At 40.2% G+C, this 19,347-nt stretch overlaps 1 protein-coding gene across 1 annotated transcript in view; it reads left to right on the top strand.

Moving 5' to 3' along the window:
• The first annotated feature begins 907 nt into the window (after nucleotides 1-907).
• The window catches only part of Arhgef37 (Rho guanine nucleotide exchange factor 37), a 50,780-nt gene continuing 32,340 nt past the window's right edge, over nucleotides 908-19,347 (top strand). Inside the window, exon 1 of the mRNA XM_076856733.2 lies at nucleotides 908-1,220. The gene's annotated coding sequence lies outside the window, so the exon portion shown is untranslated. The remainder of the gene's footprint in view (nucleotides 1,221-19,347) is intronic.

The raw sequence follows: 19,347 nt of genomic DNA, 5'->3' as shown, positions 1-19,347 counted from the left end.
ACCCCTCCCCTCCAAAAAAAAAAAAAATAAAAATAAAAAATAAATGGCTGGGGGTGTAGCTTAGTGGTAGAGTGCCTCTAGGTTCAATCCCCAGTACCCACCTCCAACAAATAAAAATTTTAAAAGAGCTTTGGATGTAGCTCAATGGTAAAGCATCTCCGAGTACAATTCCCAATACTAAAAATTAAAAATGAAATGAAAATAGTAATACACATCTCTTAGAGAAGCTATGAACGAGACAACAGAAGTAAAATGGCTCTTTGTAAGCAATACTAATACCACTATCATTAGTGACAATAAACAATAAGCTTTAATGGTGAGAATAAGAATAAAAGAGCTGCAAAGATTAGAAAGGTTAATACAGTCCATTCCTGACCTCACAAACAAGATATGGTTGGCTGATAGGAACCTTTCCATATGCTTCACATCAATGATCATCTTCAATTGTGTGTTCAATGTCTGGGAGCCCAACAAGGTGGGGACTTGTCTGTTATGGTCCCTGCGGGGTCTCACTGACAGTCTCTCTGACAGAGGAGTGAGAGAATGGACCAACAACACCCTGTCACAGAGAGGCAGTTGGCTGATTTACCTGAGGTGGTGTAGGGAGCCCCCAGGAAAGCTGGGGCAAGAACCCAAGGGACCTCAGCAGCCAAGAGAATTCAATCGGGGCCCAGCCCTAGAATTTAGTGATCTGGATAGGTGCACATTAATCCAGCGCCTATCAGCATTCCCACCGGGTGGCCTAAGTGCTGCCCCCTCGTCCCCCCTCCCCCAACCGCCCCGTTTGTGAGGTGAAGAGCCCGGCAAGGAGAAGGCTGCTGAATGAAAGCGCAGGTGGGTGAGTCTTCCGCGGGCGGGGCTCTAAACCCTGCCTGCAACGCTTTGCGCCAGGTGCAGGCCAGTTCATGGCTGTTGCAGCAGCCACTGGGCCACTCGGACCGTGGATGACTCAAGGAGCAGCGGGGCAAACAACCTGATTCCCGAAAAACAACTAACAAGGGCTGGGGGCCTGCCTCTCCCGCGCGGCGCACGCACGCACGCAGCAGCGTGAGCAGAACCGCGGTCGCCGCGCCCTAGACTGGCGCGCCGCGTACCCGGCTGTCAGAGTCGAGTGGGTGCTGGGATCTGCGGGCGCGCCGGTAGCGCCCCGCTGCGCTGTCACCTGGCAGGCGCAGCTGGTGTTGGAGTGGACGCAGGCGGGCACCTTGCGCGTGCGCGCGGTGAGTGTGCCCGACCCCGGCAGGATGGGGCCGGGAGGGGTGCGGGAAACAGCTGCTGGGTAGATCAAAAAAGGGAAGTCAGGGACAGAAAGGCAGGATGCGGTTAACTTCCAGGTTCCAGCTTGCTTGCTCCGTAGCTAGCTTTGTGTCTTGAGTCTTACAGGGATACAAGCCACCTGATCCATGTGGCCCAATTGAGTCGTTTTATACGTGGGAAAGTGAAGCCCAGAGAGCTAAGCAGGGTTGGTACAAAATAATTATTACTTGTTTATCTCTGCCTGCTGCCATGTGGAATGTGAGGTAGATTTTAATAAGAAACCAAGCATTAAAACAATAGAAACATACAAACAATGGTAAAGAACCTTTGCCAAGAAGCTACGATTATGAATAGACAATCGAGGCCAGGAAAAAGAGAACGCAAATCTGTGTTCCATAAGGTGAGGTGAGTTGGCCAAGGACACTCACAAAACTAGTGTCCAAACTGGTATTACAAGCCAGAAGGTCTGCTTGTGGTAAATTAGGTGGGAATGGAGAAGCAGATAGCCTACTCAAATACTGGTTCTTATCCTTCTGGAAGTCACTGACCCTTTAGAAGTAGGTGTCCACTCACCACAGAGTAGTTCACATATAACTTTGCGCAGTTTCAAGTTTAACAGGAATGCCTACTTTAAGGAATGACTGCCTACTGACAACGCAGATCAGTTTATTTGCTTTATTATAGAAAGGCAGTCGGTAGAGAAGCAGCTTTTAAGTCCAGACAGCGTCTAGACGCTGCTAGAAATGTGATCTGGGATGAGTAGTTTAACCTTTGCAGGTTCAGCTTTATTTATATAATGGAATTAAGATTGCATTGCCCTCCAGGTTATTATCAAATTTAAGAATGAGAGTAAGTCCTGATGCCTGACAGTAGTTGATACTTTACAGAAGAGTTGAGGCACATGGCCCAGTCAATCACAGCTGTGCCAGTAGGAAAGGAAAGAAACTGGACTGGAAGAAATTGGACTGCATATGAGATAAAATAAAATTGTAAGCATGAAAATATAAAGTCAACCCTATTATGATTTGCAAACAAGAGCACATACCTTGGTAATAGTATCCTAAATAAGAGTGTAGTGAAGCATTTCACTGGATATTTGACCCAAGGTCAAATGCTGAAAGTAGAAACTACCAGATTTTCCAACAAGGACTGTTTACTTGCTCCACTATACCATATGGTTTGTTTTTAAGCTGGGACCTGGCAACACCCAGTCTTGCCCAGCAATGGAGGCTCACTGAGTTCCTGCCAGGGTACAGGAGTTGCTGGCAGCTGGCTCATATCCCGCTTGGATCAGCAGATTACTGTGGCAAACAGTGCCTTGGTTCATTCTGCTCTAAATCAGAAAAATGGCTTTTTATTTAACTAATGGGGAGGGGATGTGTCTTTGGGTGCTGTCACAGAAGCAAAGTGGCACTTATTGAGCTTGATTGTCCAAAGCCTGTTGCTTGTTTATTGACCTTCTTAAGAGCTTTAAATCTGTGGATCCAAAATTGTGAGGACAGGGCCTGGGCAGGCTTCTTATCTATAAAAGGAACTGTTCTTTAAAAATATTGTGTTGTCTCCTTTCTCTACCTTTTTAGGCCTTCCTAATAGAGCCAGAAAAATGTGGCTATGGGTAAATAGCTGCTATTTAATTTGGGTTAAGGCACATACCACCTGTCTGGTGGGTTACATTCCTCTCCATGTATTTATAAAAAGAAGTTTTTCCTCCAGGAGAGACAGACTGTGTGTGTGTATGTGTGTGTGTGTGTGGGGGGGGAGGCGGGTATCTCTTACCCTTTTTCTACCTCACTCCCAGTCATTTCATTTCTCAACCCAGAGGAGCCCTTTTTCTTCAAGCCTGGCGACTCTGGTATGTTCCTTACTTTCTGGCTCTAGGGTCTGATTTTGTTTTACAGTAGTTTCAAAAAAAAAAAAATTAGCATTTTTTTCTAATTTGACCTTTAGGTTCCAAACATTAGATGTTCCATAGGCCAATACAGAGCAAATATGCTTCCCATTTCAGGCAAAGCCTCTGTCTTACTTAAAGGCAGTGGTGCAGCTGTTCCTCTCCATAATTGCCCCCTTTATTCCTGGTAGAACAATGTTAAGAGCAGAATTTCTCAAGAAATGATTTATAGACCTTTTATACAGAATCACCTAGGGGTTTGTTAAAAATGCCCCACCCAAACCACTGAATTAGGATCTTCAAGAGTGGGGGCAATAATTTGCATGCTTTATTAGTGCTCCTGGTGATTCTTTTGAACTTTGGGCTACCTATGTTATGGGTTGAGGGTTAGCAGTGGGTGACTGGGAACTCTTTCTTATGCCTTTCTGTATGGTTTGTTTAGTTACATAATAAGCAAGAGCCTCTTTCCTAATTCAAACAAAAATTTTCAAATGTCCAAAGAATATATATGGGTGGCAATAAGCACTTGAAAAGATACTCAAGATAATTGAACGTTAAGGAAAAGTGCATAAAATCCACAGTGAGAGATTTCTTCTTATCTATTAGGGTGGCTAAAAATAAAAACTTGACCGCCAAAGTATTGATCAGAAGTCAGAGGAACTGGACTGTGCATTCAGTCAGGACACAGCTGTACTAGGCCTCAAGAAGGTGGTGAGACTATAGACTCAGCTGGTCTTGGGGGTGGAAGGCACTAAGAATAAATGGATGGGCTTAATAAAACAGGGCAGAGCCTAGAGGTTGGCATTGATCAGCGTCCTTTGCATTTAGTAGTTTTATTATTTTTTAGTGCATATTACTGTCCTATCACCACCCTTGCCCCCAGCCTCCATCATAACATCTTATTCCTTATTTGTAAGAATGTCACAAGAGAATGACAACACCTTACTGGGCCAGATACTCTAGAATACAGCATTCCTTTGGTCTACTAATGTAGTCAGTTTTCAATAAGGGAATGAGGCTACTCCAGAATGACTTTTTTTTTTTTTTTTTTTTTTTTTAAGTGCTGACTTCAAGTGATCTTTTTCTCTTTCCTAGGACTAACAAACCATTTGTTTTAATCAGGTGGCAGAAACCCAACTCAGAGTGGCTTAGGCCCAAGGGGGTGGGAAATAAAAATGTACTAGCTTACGTAAAAACTAAACCCAACCTCTGTGCCATGGTGCATGCCTGTAATCCCAGACGTTCCAGAGGCTACAGCTGGAGGATCGTCGATTCAAGGCCCGAATGGGCAGCTCAGTGAGCCTCCGTCTCAAATTTAAAATTAAAAAGGGCTGGGGATGTACCTCAGAGGTAGAACCTATTGGGTTCAATCCCTAATTCCACAAAAACAAAACAAAACAGGGATAAGGATGTAGTTCAGAGGCAGAGTGCTTGCCTAATATGTAAGAGGACCTGAGTTTGATCCCCAGCAGCCCCAAAACAAAAAGTCAGATAAAACCAGAACCAAACAAAACCAAAACAACAGCCCAAAGGGACTCAGACTCTGTCATGGCTGGATTGTTAATGTTATCAGGGTTCAGTTTCTCTCCCAATCTCTGTTCTATTTCAAGAGTGTTAGTTAAATTTGCATGTTCTGGCACATAGTTCTTGATAATTATTATTATCTTGATCAGCTGTAATTGCTATCTGCTGAACTTGATTAGATGCTTCTAGATTAGCCAAGGGTCCATAGACAACTTTTTCACCTTTGACAACTTTTTCATCCACCAGATCAGTAGTTACTGCCCTTTCCAGTTTAACAAAAAGAGTAACAAAACAAAATAAAACTGGGGGCTGGGGATGTGGCTCAAGCATAGCGTGCTCGCTTGGCATGTGCGCGGTGCTGGGTTTGATCCTCAGCACCACATACAAAAATAAAGATGTTGTGTCCACCGAAAACTAAAAAATAAATATTAAAAAAAATTCTCTCTCTCTCTCTCTCTCTCTCTCTCTCTCTCTCTCTCTTAAAAACAAACAAAAAACCCAAAACTGGTACTGTTATTGAGGGCTTCCCATGTCCAGAGCACTCTGTTAAACATTTTACATAAACTATCTTATGAAATCTTGTAACAACAGCCTGGCAAAGGTTATATAAGAATCCCAGGAAAGCCAGCCAATTGATTGCAGAGTTAGAATTTGAAATCAGGTTTTCCTGACTTGAGGGCTTGGGCTAAAAACTTCATAGTGCTTCTCGAAGTCATTCCCTAGGATCAAGAAGAGGATAGCAAAGCAATCAAATAGTGTGCATAGCTTTTACTTTTTCTAAATAGGAATCTTAAAATAATTTTGGTAGTGATGGTAGGGATAGGGCTTTGGAGGTCATCTTTATAAAATCTCAATCCCAGATCCTTCTGGGTTTTAGAGTTCTGGAAACTTCTGTGTATAGGAGCTTGCAGACTATTGTAGGTATCTTACTAACCAAGCTCATCAGCCAGGATCCCCATATGGCTGCTTCTTTTTCTATAGACATTCCCTCTCTTTATTTTTCAACAGGTTCTTTTGCTCTCACGGTACTTGAACTTCACCTTTGACAGCCTTCTGTGAACCTTCCCCTTAGAGTATGACCAATAGTCTCTCTTCCTTTTTTCTTAAATTGGCTTTCCTCTATAGCCTGGGGGTGAATAGCCAAAGGATGCTTATCTTCCTGCCAGGGAATTTTGCCTCCTGAACTTTAAGATGATGCTTTCACTTTTGCTAGTCACTATCTCCATTCAGTTCTGACTGGGCAGAGTTAGGTACCAAGTATCACTTTCCATTGTTACTCCTTCTGTCTTGGAGGATGAGATAATCAAGATGTCTGATCTGTTTTAGTTTACTTAGTTTCTTTGCTTTTAGCAGAGTGAAACTTGGAGCAAATCACCAGATATTTTTAAATTCCCTTTTCTTATTGCAGAGCCAATTTTTCTTGACCTTTGTATTTTCAGAATCCAGAAAAATGCTTGACATATAGTAGCTGCTTGAAGTATTTGTTGAATGAATGTACAAATGCCCAAATCTCTCTCTGCTAACATGGAGAGAAGAAAAAAGAGAGAAGAGAATTAACTCAATTGTATCTGATCCAAAAATCAGAATCATTAACTATACCTTATTCAATACATTTTTTTAAGCACAAACCATGTGCCAGACTGATGTAGGGTTTTTTGTTGTTGTTGTTGTTTTGTTTTTTTTTTTTGGTTTGTTTGTTTTTTGAGGGGGTAGGTGCTAGTAATTGAACCCAGGGCCTAAGAAGTATTAAACACTCACTCTACCACTGACCTACACCACTGTCTCCTGATTTTAGTTCATAACTGCTTACCAGAAGGCATCAAAGAGATCCCAGGACTTGACTGTGCTGATTGTTTTTCCAGTGCTACATAGCCCCCTGACTGGCCTTAAGGAAAGCCTCCTTATCAGGCCAGGCCAGGAAATGGAATGAGGGTACTCCGCCTGCCTTCCAGGCTGGTGAGCTGTGTTTATCCTGAGAGTGTTGCAAAGACAGATTACTTAAGCTAAATGACATTTTGTTTGTCTTTAAATTATTATTTTGAAATAATTATAATGAACATAAAGTTGAAAGGATAATACAAAAAAGTCCTGTGTACCCTTCCCTCTGGTTTCTCTAATGGTTATATCTTACTTAATTAAATTATTTATATGTGGTGCTGAAAATAGAACCCAGTGTCTCACACATGCTAGGTGAGCACTCTACCACTGAGCCCCAGCCCCAGCCCTATCTTATCTAAATATAGCACAATATCAAAACCAGGAAGTGGCATAATATATGTGTATGGAGTTCTATGCCATTTTGTCCCCATGTGAAGAATTTGTGTAACCCTCCCCCACCTCAGAAAATACAGACCTCTTCAAGAGGTTTTTCCTGATGTTCTTCCTTAAATCCACACCTATACGCCTTCCTTCCCCACCCCTAACAAGGCAGCCACTGATCTGTCCTCTGTCTCTGTAATTTTCTATTATTAGATGAAATCACACAGCATGTAACCTTTTAAAATTTGTTTTTGTGGATTGAAACCAGGAGTGTTCTACCATGGACATCCCCAGCCTTTTTATTTTTTATTTTGAGACAGAGTCTCTCTAAAGTGCCCAGGCTGGTCTCAAACTTGGGATCCTTCTGTCTCAGCCTCCCTAGTTTCTTGTGCCACATCACCAGGCTTGTACCTTCCTAGATTGTATTATCATTATTTTTTGTTAATTTTTTAGATTGAATTTCTTTTTCATTTAGCATTATTCCTTTGAAAACATCTAAGTTTTGGGTGTGTATCAATAGTTCATTCCTTTTTATTTCCAAATATTCAATGGAGGTTTAGTTTGTTTAACCATTCATCTGTTAAAAGAACATTTTGATTATTTTCAGTTACTGCAAATAAATGTATATAAGTTTTTTTTTTTTTTTCTTTTGGTACTGGGGGTTGAACCCAGGGGTGCTTAACCACTGAGCCATATCCCAACCTTTTTTTTTCTTTTATATTTTATTTTTGAGATAAGGTCTTGCTAAATTGCTTAGGGCCTCCCTAAATTGCTGATACTGGCTTTTGAACTCATGATCCTTCTGATATTTTGATATCCAGAGCCGTTGGGATTACAGGCATGTGTGCTACCACACCCAGCATAAATGGGTTTTTATATGGACCTAAGTTTTCTTTCTCTGGGTTAAATGCCTAGGGGTGTGGTAGGTATATGTTTTGTTTTTAAAGAAACAGAGTGGCTGTGCCATTTTATTTTCCCACCAGCAATGTATGATTCAGTTTTTCTACATTCCTGTCAGCACATGGTATTGTATAATATATATATATATATATATATAATATTATATGCATATACACACACATTTATTTTTTGTGGTACTGGAAATTGGACCTAGAACTTCGTAAGTGCTAGGCAAGTGCTCTATCACTGAGCCATAGCCTAACCTTCCCTCTCCACCCCCATTCTAGGGATTGAACCCAGGACTTCATGCTTGCAAGGCAAGCATCTATCACTGAACAATATCCCCAGACTCCTAACCCTTCTTATTTTATTTTGACACAGAATCTCACTAAGTTGCTTGTGCTGGCCTCAAGCATGCAATCCATCTGCCTCATCCTTCCGAGTAGTTGGGATTACAGATGTGCACCACTATACCCAGCCATAATTTTTTTTGGTAACAGTTTTATTGAGATAATTCATATCATATAATTCACCCATTTAAATTGTGCAAGTCAGTGGTTGTTTAATATATATTCACAGACCTGTGCACCCATCACCACAATCAATTTAGAACATCTTCATCATCCCTAAAATAAACTCTGTACCCTTCAGCCACACTCCAGTCCCCACCCCTTCAGCCTTAGGCAATCATTCATCCTTTTTTTTTTTTTTCTTTTTTTTTTGTCTCTGTAGAGTTGCCTATTCCAGACATTCCAAACAAATGGAATCATGAAATATGTGGTCCTCCATGACACCTTCTTTCACTTAGGGTAATGTTTTTAAGATTCATGCATGTTGTAGTACGCATCAGCACTTCATTCCTTTTTATTGCCAAATAATAATATTTTTAAAGAAATAGAAGTGTGTTTCTTTCCTATAAAAGTGTGTTTATAGCCTGTGCTATAACTTTTATTACACAGGCTATAAACTAAAGGATAGTAGAATGCTGCTTCAAAGAGGTCTTGCCAGGCCTACTTGGAGGTCTAGATTGCAATTAACCTAATGAGTAGTGCTATTTTCAATCTTTAGCAGTTTTCTGTAAAATACCACCTATGTTTTTTTTTGTTTGTTTGTTTATTTATTGTTTGGCAACAGCTCTGACTCCTGGAACCTGGATAGCTCTCCTAAAAATTTATTTGGATCTCGTAAAGAAGCTAGGCACAAGCTAGTGAATGTGCAGCAGGCCAGGGACAGTTAGGCAGACCATGACAGTGTTCATTGACAGGAACACAGTGGTGCACCAGAACAGATCCATTCCAGGATCTCTGTGGGCCCTTAGCCTCGGAACAACCTTGCCCTCCCAGACACTCAGTTTATATATTTATTCCCTGCTTAATGCTTATGGCAAAACACAGAAACTTGAACAACTGCTAACACAACTACAAGAGCCATCTATTTAGCAAATATGTATTCCTTGTCAGTATTGTGAGGCTCAGAGGAGGATAAAGATGAGTAGGTATATTCAGGAGCAGTGACCCAGCACACCTGTAATCCCAGCTACTATGGAGGCTGAAGCAGGAGAATCAAAAGCTTGAGGACAGCCTCAGCAACTTAGCAAGACCCTGTCTCAAAATCAAATAAAATGGCCAAATATGTACCTCAGTGGTATGGCACCCCATGGTTCAATCCCCAGTACCAGAGGGGAAACAAGATGAATAGGTGTTTATCTTGCCTCCAGAAGCCTAGTGTCTAGCCAGGAAGATGAGCCTAGTCATAAATATCCTGAGTCTAAGGTGGAATGGGATGCACACCACTATAAATATTATGAAATAGTTTAGCTAGAAAATAACAAACAATAGAACAAATACCCATGTATTTATCTGCTAGCTTTGTTTAATTTCACATTTTTGTCATATTTGCTTCACATTTTTTTAGACAAACAGAACATCTCAGATACTCAGCAATAAAAGAAAGGAACTATTGATACACAGAATTGCATGAATCTCCAAGGAACTGTGCTGATTGAATAAAGTCATTCCTGAAAGGTTACATACTGAATGATTCTATTTATATAACTTTCTTTCTTTCTTTTTTTTTTTTTGTTACTAAGGAATTAACCCAGGGATGCTTAACCACTGAGCTATGTCTCCATCCCTTTTCATATTTTATTTAGAGACAGGGTCTCACTGAGTTGCTTAGGGCTTCGCTAAGTTGCTGAGGCTGGCTTTGAACTCTGCCTTAGCCTGCTGAGCGCCCAGCTACATAATGTTCTTGAAATAATATGGTTATATAAATGGAGAGCAGATTTGTGGTTGCCCAGGGTAAAGATGACAGGGAGCCAAAAGGGTGAAGAGGCAACCTGAAGGATTCCTGGTGGACTGTTCCACTCCTTGGATGTATCAATGCCAGTGTAACTGTTATCTGGCGAGGGGACTATGTAAGGGTCCATGGATTTTCTCTGGATATCTTTTATTACTGCATGTGGATCTCTAATTATTTTAAAATAAAAGGTTTAACTTTTAAAAATCTCAAATACAATTAAGGTCCTTTGATACACTCTTCAATTACTTTCCCTTGCTTCCCTTTCCATAGGTTACTGCTATTCTGAATTTATTATTTCCATAACTGTTCCATATGTGTGTCTATGCCTAAGCAATACACAGCATTGTTAAACATATTCTAAAAGTTAGAATATGGTATCATACTGTATTGTTTTTTCCTTTCTTCTTCTCTTTTCCTCTATATTTTAATTTAATTTTTTATGGTACTTGAGATTGAACCTAGGGTTGCTCCACCACTGAGCTACATCCACAGCCCTTTTTCAGTTTTTTTTTATTTGAGATAGGTCTCACCAAGTTGCAGAATCTGGCCTTGAACTTTCAATCCTTCTGCCTCAGCCTCCTGAGTAGCTGGGATTACAGGCATGTACCACCACACCTGGTTTCTCCCCCCGCTTTCTTTCTTTATGATGTTTGTGGAGATATGCATGCTGAAACATGAACATATAGTTTATTCAACTTATACTCTTCAGAATTTCACTGGTGGTATGATTGTGTTATTTTCCTATCCTCCTGATGTTGGATATCCAGGCTCTTTCTAATTTTCTGTGATCACCAAAAGTGCTGCCATCAACAGTCTTGTCCACATTCCTCATGTTTATGTGGAGACATTTCTTGAAGGCAGGATGCATCTAGGAGTAGAGCTGCCCTCTTCGCATATGTGTTTTGAACTTTTCTAGATATTGCCAAATTGCTTTTTAGAGTGGATGCAACAATTAACATGATTATATCAGTATGTAAGACTTCTTGGCAGTCTACATTCATCTACCTGTTCATAGACACTTTTTTTTTTTTTTTTTTTACATTTTGCCAATCTGATGAACATTGTGGTTTTAATAATTCACAGTTGCCTTGTCACTGGTGAGTGCATCATCTTTTTGTTGGTTATTAGCCACTTACATTTCTTCTTTTATGAATTTCCTGTTCTAATCTGTGTTAGCCAAGGTTTAGTTGCAGGTAACACACATTGTTCTATTTTAAGGAAAAAGAGATATAAAAGAGGTTTATTAGGTACTTGTTGAAGGGTCTGGAGAAGTGGGCCACAGAATACACTGTAGAGATGAGTCCCAGAGCCATGCTAACGGAATGGCCCTCCAAAGAGCTGCTGCCCTCTGCACCAATCAGGAAATTGGAGAATAGGGAAGCTGCTCTTCCAGATGCTGCTTCAGGATTCCACGACTCTACCCATAATCTATTGCATTGCCAGAACTGTTGACTTCAGAACAATGCAGAACCTGCCTGGGTGAATGGGGTACCTGAAGCATTATCTTTCTTCCTACTTCACTCAGTTCTAAACTCCAAGTTCAAACAAAACCATCTGATTGATGGGACTGAAAATACATCTTAAACTCTTAGCAGTTAGGGAATTTGAGAAATTGGTTTTTAGCTCTCCAGTTTCAGTATAACAGCAAGACCCAATAGAAGGTTGAAACTAATGGTGACTGAACTAAAACAATGTATTCTCAAAAGTGTCTTTTGTCTATTTTTCTACCAGATTGCCTTATTTTAATGATTCTTAGCAGTTCTATATATAGTTTAGGTATTAAATTTTTGCAGGCTACTTTCATTAGCAGTATCTTCTCCTGATCTGAGGCTTTTTTTTTTTTTTTATCATGGAATTGCTTGGAAAACAGAGCATTTCAATGTGAATATAGTCAGATTTATCTACCTTTATTAATCTTTTTGTTGGGAGTTTGTACATTGTATGTTTTGTTGAAGAAATTCTTTCCAATCTGGAGAGCATACAAACATTTTCTTTTAAAACTTTTAGCATTTCACATGTAATTTTTTAAAGCCATCTAGAATTTATTTTGAGTGCTATGTAGGATTCTATTTATTTGTCTTTCTATATGAAAAGCCAGTTATCCCATGGACCATCCTTTTACTGATCACTTATGAAACTTCTGTCATATCAAGTTTCCCTTTTCACTATGGTCTGTTTCTGGGTTTTCTAATCTGTTCCACTAATCTTTTTTCCTACCTCTGTTCAATACCACACTGCTGAATTACTATGGCTTTAAAATAGTAAGTCTTGATATATGATAGGACAAATCTCTTTGTGTAGTTCTTCAGAATTTCCTTGGTTTTTCTTAGACCTTTATTTTCCATATATATGTGAGAATTATTTTACTATGCCCTATTTTTAAAAAAACCTGTTTGAAGTTTTATTAAAATTGTATTGAGGGAGCCAGGCACACCTGTAATCCCAGTGGCTTGGAAGGCTAAGGCAGGAGGATCACTAGTTCAAAGCCAGCCTCAGCAGAAGTAAGGCACTAAGCAACTCAGTGAGACCCTGACTCTAAATAAAATACAGAATAGGGATGGGGATGTGGCTCAGTGGTTGAGTGTCCCTGAGTTCAATCCTCAGTACTATATATATATATATATATATATATATATATAGAGAGAGAGAGAGAGAGAGAGAGAGAGAGAGAGAGAAGTGAAGGGCTGGGGGCTGTAACTCAGTGGCAGAGCTCTTGCTTTCTTGCTTAGCACATGTAAGGCACTGGGTTTGATCCTTAGCACCACATAAAAATAAATAAATAAAATTAAGGCATTCTGCTCATCTACAACTACAAAAAAAATTTTTTTTTTTTTTAAATTGTATTTAGTCACTCTGTAAGGAATTTTCATCTTTATGATAGAATCGTTCTATCTATGATCATGGTATATTTCAATTTGTAGTTGATTCCTAAGTGTATTTTACTCAAGTTTTATAATTTTCTCCATAAGCATCTAATACATGTTTTGTTTAGTATGTTTAGGGAGTAAAAATTATTGTTGATTGTTACTACATTATTAAAGATTTTTTATTATTATGCTTTTATCTTCCTTTGAATTACTAATGTTGGTGTTTATATATAGTTTTACTTTTGAATATTAATCTCTGCAAAATTGTAGAATTCCCATTTTTTAAATAAATTTAATGGTTTCTTGCTTGTTGTGCTACCTGGAGCTGAGGATTGAAGTGATGACGAAGCCCTCAGGTGGGCTAGGAAGGCTCCTCATACTTTTTGTATCCATTCGTGGTCTTGCTGATTTGTTTGTCACCTGTCCTGCATCCTGGCTCCAGGTCAGAGTTAGACAAGCACCTACAGTGAATGACTGCAACCTCAGCTGAAGGAGCTCTCCCCCGGGTGTGGCTGTCTCAGGACCATAGTAGAGCAGGTCTCCTTATCTACTAACTTTCTATGGCATCATGGTTCATGAACATCCGTTAGCAATTCTCACTGAAAGTTCAATCACATATGATCTGGTGCATTTAGATTTTACTGGCCATATCCCAGTATCATGCTTCAGGATTCCATGACTCTACCCCTAATGTATTGCATTGCCAGAACTGTTGACTTCAGAACAATGCCGAACCTGCCTGGGTGAATGGACACCTGAAGCATTATCTTTATTCCTACTTCACTCAGTTCTAAATTCCAGGTTCAAACAAAACCACATTCAAAGAAAGTTTCTGATAAGCTTTGTGATGAGAAGATGAGGTAATAATAGTCATGAATCCAGAAGGCCAGTGGGACAGAAATGGTCATTGTCATGTGAGGTTGAATACTTGGAAATCCTTCCAAGACTGTTATGTAGGGACAGTTTTTTTCCCTGGTTGGATCATAAAAAACCACATTCCCTTCTGTTAAGTGTGGGAATTCAGCTGTAATTCCTGGACTGTAAAGTAACCTGATCCTGGTGCTCAGACTGCCTGAGGACCTCGCTGCTTCTGACAAGTTGGATAAATGCCTGTGGATATCATCTTTTACCATTTTCAATATGATCCTTTGAAATGACATACTTCCCACACTGTCCCTATTTATGAAGTCCTTAGTAGAGCGCTAGGCAAGTGCTCTACTGCTGAGCTACAACCCCAGCCCCAAGTTTTGCCATTCTTTTTATTTTTATTTTTTAGTTGTAGATGGACACAATTTCTTTTATTTTATTTGTTTATTTTTTGTGGTGTGGGGGATCGAACCCAGTGCCTCACGCATGCTAGGCAAGCACTATACCACTGAGCCACAACCCCGTCCCCAATTTTGCAATTCTTAAAAAAAAAAAAAAAAAAAAAAGTTTAAGAAAATTCTTTTTCTTAGAAGCATAATTTTAGACTCATTTTTAAAACATATTTATTTATTCATTTATTATTTTTATGTGGTGCTGAGGATTGGACCCAGTGCCTCACACATGTGAGGCAAGTGCTCTAACACTGAACCCTAGCCCCAGCCCCAGACACGAGAAGCATATATTTTAAGGAGATGGATAGTTCTGTTTATTATGAAAAGCAGACAATTCTACGGTGTATGTTATGAAAAACAGCCTGTCTTCCTTCATTTCCTTCCTGTCCCAGCTACCAAAAGACAACTCCTTCCATTGTTTTTGGCTAATTGTTTTAGAATTTACCTCCTTATCTTTAAAAAGCACATGCAGGGAAGTTTTATACTTTCCCTCAGAAAGTTGAATATTTAAGTCTTCTGAAATAAAATGGCAGTAGATTAACAGGAGAAAGACATAGCAAACTTATATGATCATAGTTGTACCTGACATAGGAGCCTTCAGACTGGAGCTTCAGTGGAGCTACCTGACTTTATGCTTAGGTTTGTGGAGCACACACACTATGTAGAAAACTAATTGTACAAAAACGGTATGAGCTATTAGTAATAGACTGAGTAGAGAAACTCAGCAAGACCTGTTTGTTCAGATTCTTTTTGGTCCCTCAGTTGTAGCATTTCTTCATTAAGGAGACAGAATAGGACTTTTTTTCTTTTTTCTTTTTCCTTTTTTCTTTTTTTCTGTACTGAGGATTAAACCCAGGGCCATGCTATCACGGAGTCACATTTCCAACCCTTTTTATTTTAAGAAAGGCTCAGAATTGCCCAGGCTGGCCTCAAATTTGCAATGCTACTGCCTCAGCCTCCTAAGCACCTGGAATTACAGGGATGCACCACTGTGCTCAGCCTGGACAGGATTCTTTCTTTTCTTCATAAAAGTTGTTCTAACAATTGTTTTGTTTTGTTAGTTGATTGGTTTCTTAGTTTTCTATGTATTATCTATGTAATTATTCCTAATTAAACACCAAATTCTGTATCAATTCAATAAACCAGCCTATAAGACATTCTAGAACCTTCTGCAGTTCTCTAGTCCAGATTGTGCCCCCTGCCTGGAGCCAACTACCAAAGCCTAGGATTTTTCTTCACCTATCCTGAGGATTCCTTTGGTCCTTCCCTCTCCAGTGTTTAGTTACCATATCCTGAATCTTCCTCTTTCTTATTTCTTTGTTTTTGTGGAACAAATTCTCCAGTAGTTTTCCAAGAACAGATTCTCTAGGCTTCAGAATCCTGCAACTTCTCCACAGTTGGATAGTTTCCAGTCTTAACTCTTCAAATATTGCCTCTCTTTACTCTACTTTTTTCTCATGTACTGGGGATGGAACCCAGGGGCACTCTACCACTAAGCTATATCCCCAGCACCCCGCTTCCCTTTTTTTGAGACATGATCTCACTAAGTAGTGGAGGCTAGCCTTGGACTTGTGGTCCTCTTGTCTCAACCTCCTTAGTCACTGGAATTACAGTTGTGCCCCATGGCTCTCAGTACCCTTTTTAGTATTCTTGCCTACCAGGACTTGCATTTGTTAGGTGGATTTTTTTTTTTAATTTGAGCATCCATATCCCTTATATTTTTCTCTAGTATTTTCCATATTTTTCTCTCTGTTTAACAATCTGGAAAATTTCTCCAGATCTATCTGCCCTTTTAGTCTTTGTTTTTCCTTAGTGTCTTCTTAATCTGTCTAATCAGTTTTTTTAACTTCAAAGACTAAATTTTCAATTTCTGTAAGTTGCTTTAAAAATCATATAGGTTTTCATTTTTTTGTAATGCCTTTCATTTCCCTTTGTATTATCATTTCTACCTGATAATTTGGGATCTAATCTTGCCCCTCATTACTTTGTGCTCACTTATTACAAGAAATGGTCTTCTTGTAATTTTGGAATCCAAACTCATCTGAAGGACATGGTTATCTGTAGCTTAGGTTAAGATGTGTCCTCCTGGAGATATGTTATTTCTCCTATAGCGGTTTCCAGTGTCCTAGGTCAGAGACCTGATTCCACGGGTTTCAACAAACCAGATCCATCCATTTACCCACAAAACCAAACAGAAAGGTAATGGTGAAAAGCCAAAAAATAGATTTAATCAATGTGGCCATATTGGGAAGGATAAGTGAGATCAAATAGCTCAGCGCTACCATGAGCTTTAGGTTTAGTTGGAGGAAGAATTGGGGCAAGGGATGAGAAGTGTGCCTAATTAAGCAATCTTCCTCAAACTGGTCTGGTTGATCATTATTTGAGTTCTGGTTCTGCCAGGTGGCTCTGGAGAAGTTCTTATCTCTTGAGGGGGCAATTTCCATTTGCTACTCAGGAGGTTTATCTCTCTGTCCTGTGATTCTGAAAGGGGGGTAATACAGTTCCCAGGAGATGATGGCCCTTTCTTGGGGGACAGTCTCATTGTGGGCGATGTACCTCGCAGTGTTCCTTGAAGGTGTAGGATGACAACTGAAGACTTCTAGGTGCAACTCCAGGGGTGTGAGCCAGGAATCTGTAAAAGCTGACAGTCAAATGTCCCTACAAGGGCTGGGGTTGTGGATTAGTGGTAGAGCACTTCCCTGACATGTGTGAGGCACTGGGTTCGATTCTCAGCACCATATATAAATAAATGAATAAAATAAAAGTCTATCAACAACTAAAAAAAAATATTAAAAAAAAAAAAAGAATGTTCCTGCAAATCTTGTCCTAGTCTTGAAGGGGGACAAAACAGGTTAGATCAATTTAGGGCTAATAAACCTTGGGTTAGCAGTTTTGGATAAACAATCCTTAAATGGTTGACATGTCTCCCTGTAGAGCTGGACAGGTCACAAAGTTTAAGGTAATAAAGGAGACAGATACAGAATGAAGGCAGAGATGCTAGACTTTTACATGTTACCTATGGGGCATCTGCTGGCCTAGGAAGAGAGTCACTGCTTTTGATAAAGTCTCTGTTGTAATTCACCTCTTTTTTTTTTTTTTTTGGCAGTACTGGGGATTGAACCCAGGGTTTCACACATGCCTGACAAACCTTCTACCACTGAGCCACATCCCCAACCCATAAAATTTCCCTCTTACCTTTTTTTCATTCAATCTGGAGGGAATTAGGGCATCAACCAGTAGGGTTTCTGAAGTTTTCTGGCTGGTGGTAAACTGGTGCAAAAGAAAATGAACAAGGGTCTTTAAACAATGGCCGACTTTCATAAGTGAAAAAGGCCAGATGCTTAAGCTGAAAAGTAAATTTTGAAGCAGAATACAAGAGGGAGCCAAAGTCAGAAGATGTCAAATTCCATAAATTATGTACGTGTAGGGGTCTTTTTCTTTTAAATAGCTCCATGATTGTGTTTTTTCTTTACCTCCATTATGGCACATTTGCCTCTGGTTATGCCTTCCCCTGGGTATTTTAAGACCCCAATTAGGCCCCACATTAACTTTTTTTCCTTTTTCCTTTCAAGGTCAATGAGTTACTCTTAGGGACTTGTGGGGAGCTTCTTATCCCCTTTGGGTTTTCCTCTACCCATTGTGCCATCTGTGAGGATGGGTTCAGGTCTTAAGAACCACATGGCTTCTGTTGGAAGTGTTGGGGGACATTCTCCTGACCCTCATGTACTGATAACTCCTACTTTCTGGGGTCTTTTTGATCTCTCTGATCAGGAGGTTGGGTGTCTCACTGGAATTGCAGGGCCCTTTAGAGAGATTGTGTCATTCCCTGCATCCCAGCTGACCTAGGAGGCAGAGGGCCAAAATATTGTCTGTCCCCTTAGCCCTTTTATTTTCCTTGATTTTGCCTCCAAGTCATTGTAGAAACCTAGAAGGCCATTTCACCTAGGACCCAAACCAAGATGGAGAAGTATTTTTGACATTTTCTGTAAATGTGGGTGGACTTTCTTTTTTTCTTTTTTTCTGACCTATCATTTTACTGAAGTCCTGGGGGGTCCCAGATGGTTGAAGGAGCTTGTTAAGTCCCCAGTTTGCTGGAACTGACCATGCTCTCTTCCCTGTGAGGACCACAGCTGCATCAGCTGAGCTACTCCCTGCTCAGGTCAGTTCCCTGGGCTTTGGGCCTTGTGATTTCCTTAACTCTCTTGCAAGCTCTGTCATGCAGTTAAAGTTTATTATAGCTGATCTGGCATTCCTAAGCGTTTGGAAGTAGGAAGGATTTTTTTCCAGGTCATCTTGTCCACATTATTTCCTGTATATTTTTAAATTTAGAGATAAAGGGGCAGTGGGAGTTTTAGAAAAGTACAGCTGGTGGAGTGAAAAGGGGGAGGACCAGGAATGGCCCAAGAGAAGATGTATGTTGGAGAATAGAGACACAGGGGTATAGAAGCACAAAAGCAGGGCAGGACTAGGCAGGTATGAGGCAAAGTAATGCACTCATTTCTGCTGGAGGGGAAATGAGGCTGAATGGACCACTGAGCAGCAGGGAGCTATTAAAAGCCTTACAACAGGGAGCCTTGTGATCATGGCTTTGTTTCAGAGAGTTTAAACTGGAAACGTGTTCAGAATGAATACACATGGTTGGCAGCAGGAGAGAGGTGTGGATTTGGAAGGATGATCCTAGAGTCTGGGGAAGTAGTCCAGGTGATAGGTTGTATGTCCTGATGGCATAACAAGGTGGGGGGAACCATCAGGAGAGAGAGAGGATGAGAGGCACTGAGCTGAACCAGATGAAGAAATCTGGGTCAAAAGCTGGGGCGAAAATAGAAGAGCCAGGAAAGCACATTGTCTGAGTCCTGGGAAATGAATTTAAAATGTCAGCAGTTGATCTGAGCTGTTGTCTGCCTTTTTATAGAGTCCAGATACTGCCCCTAAAGGCTAATCAACACTTCATCTTAACTCTGTTGTGCGAGATGTTTTTAGATCTCTTGATGAATAGTTGTCTTCAAATTAGGGACAACATTTTCCAGTAGTG

The sequence above is a fragment of the Callospermophilus lateralis genome, chromosome 5, assembly GCF_048772815.1.
Source record: "Callospermophilus lateralis isolate mCalLat2 chromosome 5, mCalLat2.hap1, whole genome shotgun sequence".
Taxonomy (NCBI): domain Eukaryota; kingdom Metazoa; phylum Chordata; class Mammalia; order Rodentia; family Sciuridae; genus Callospermophilus; species Callospermophilus lateralis.
Note: the sequence above shows the minus strand (reverse complement) of the source record. Positions and strands in the feature narration are given on the sequence as shown.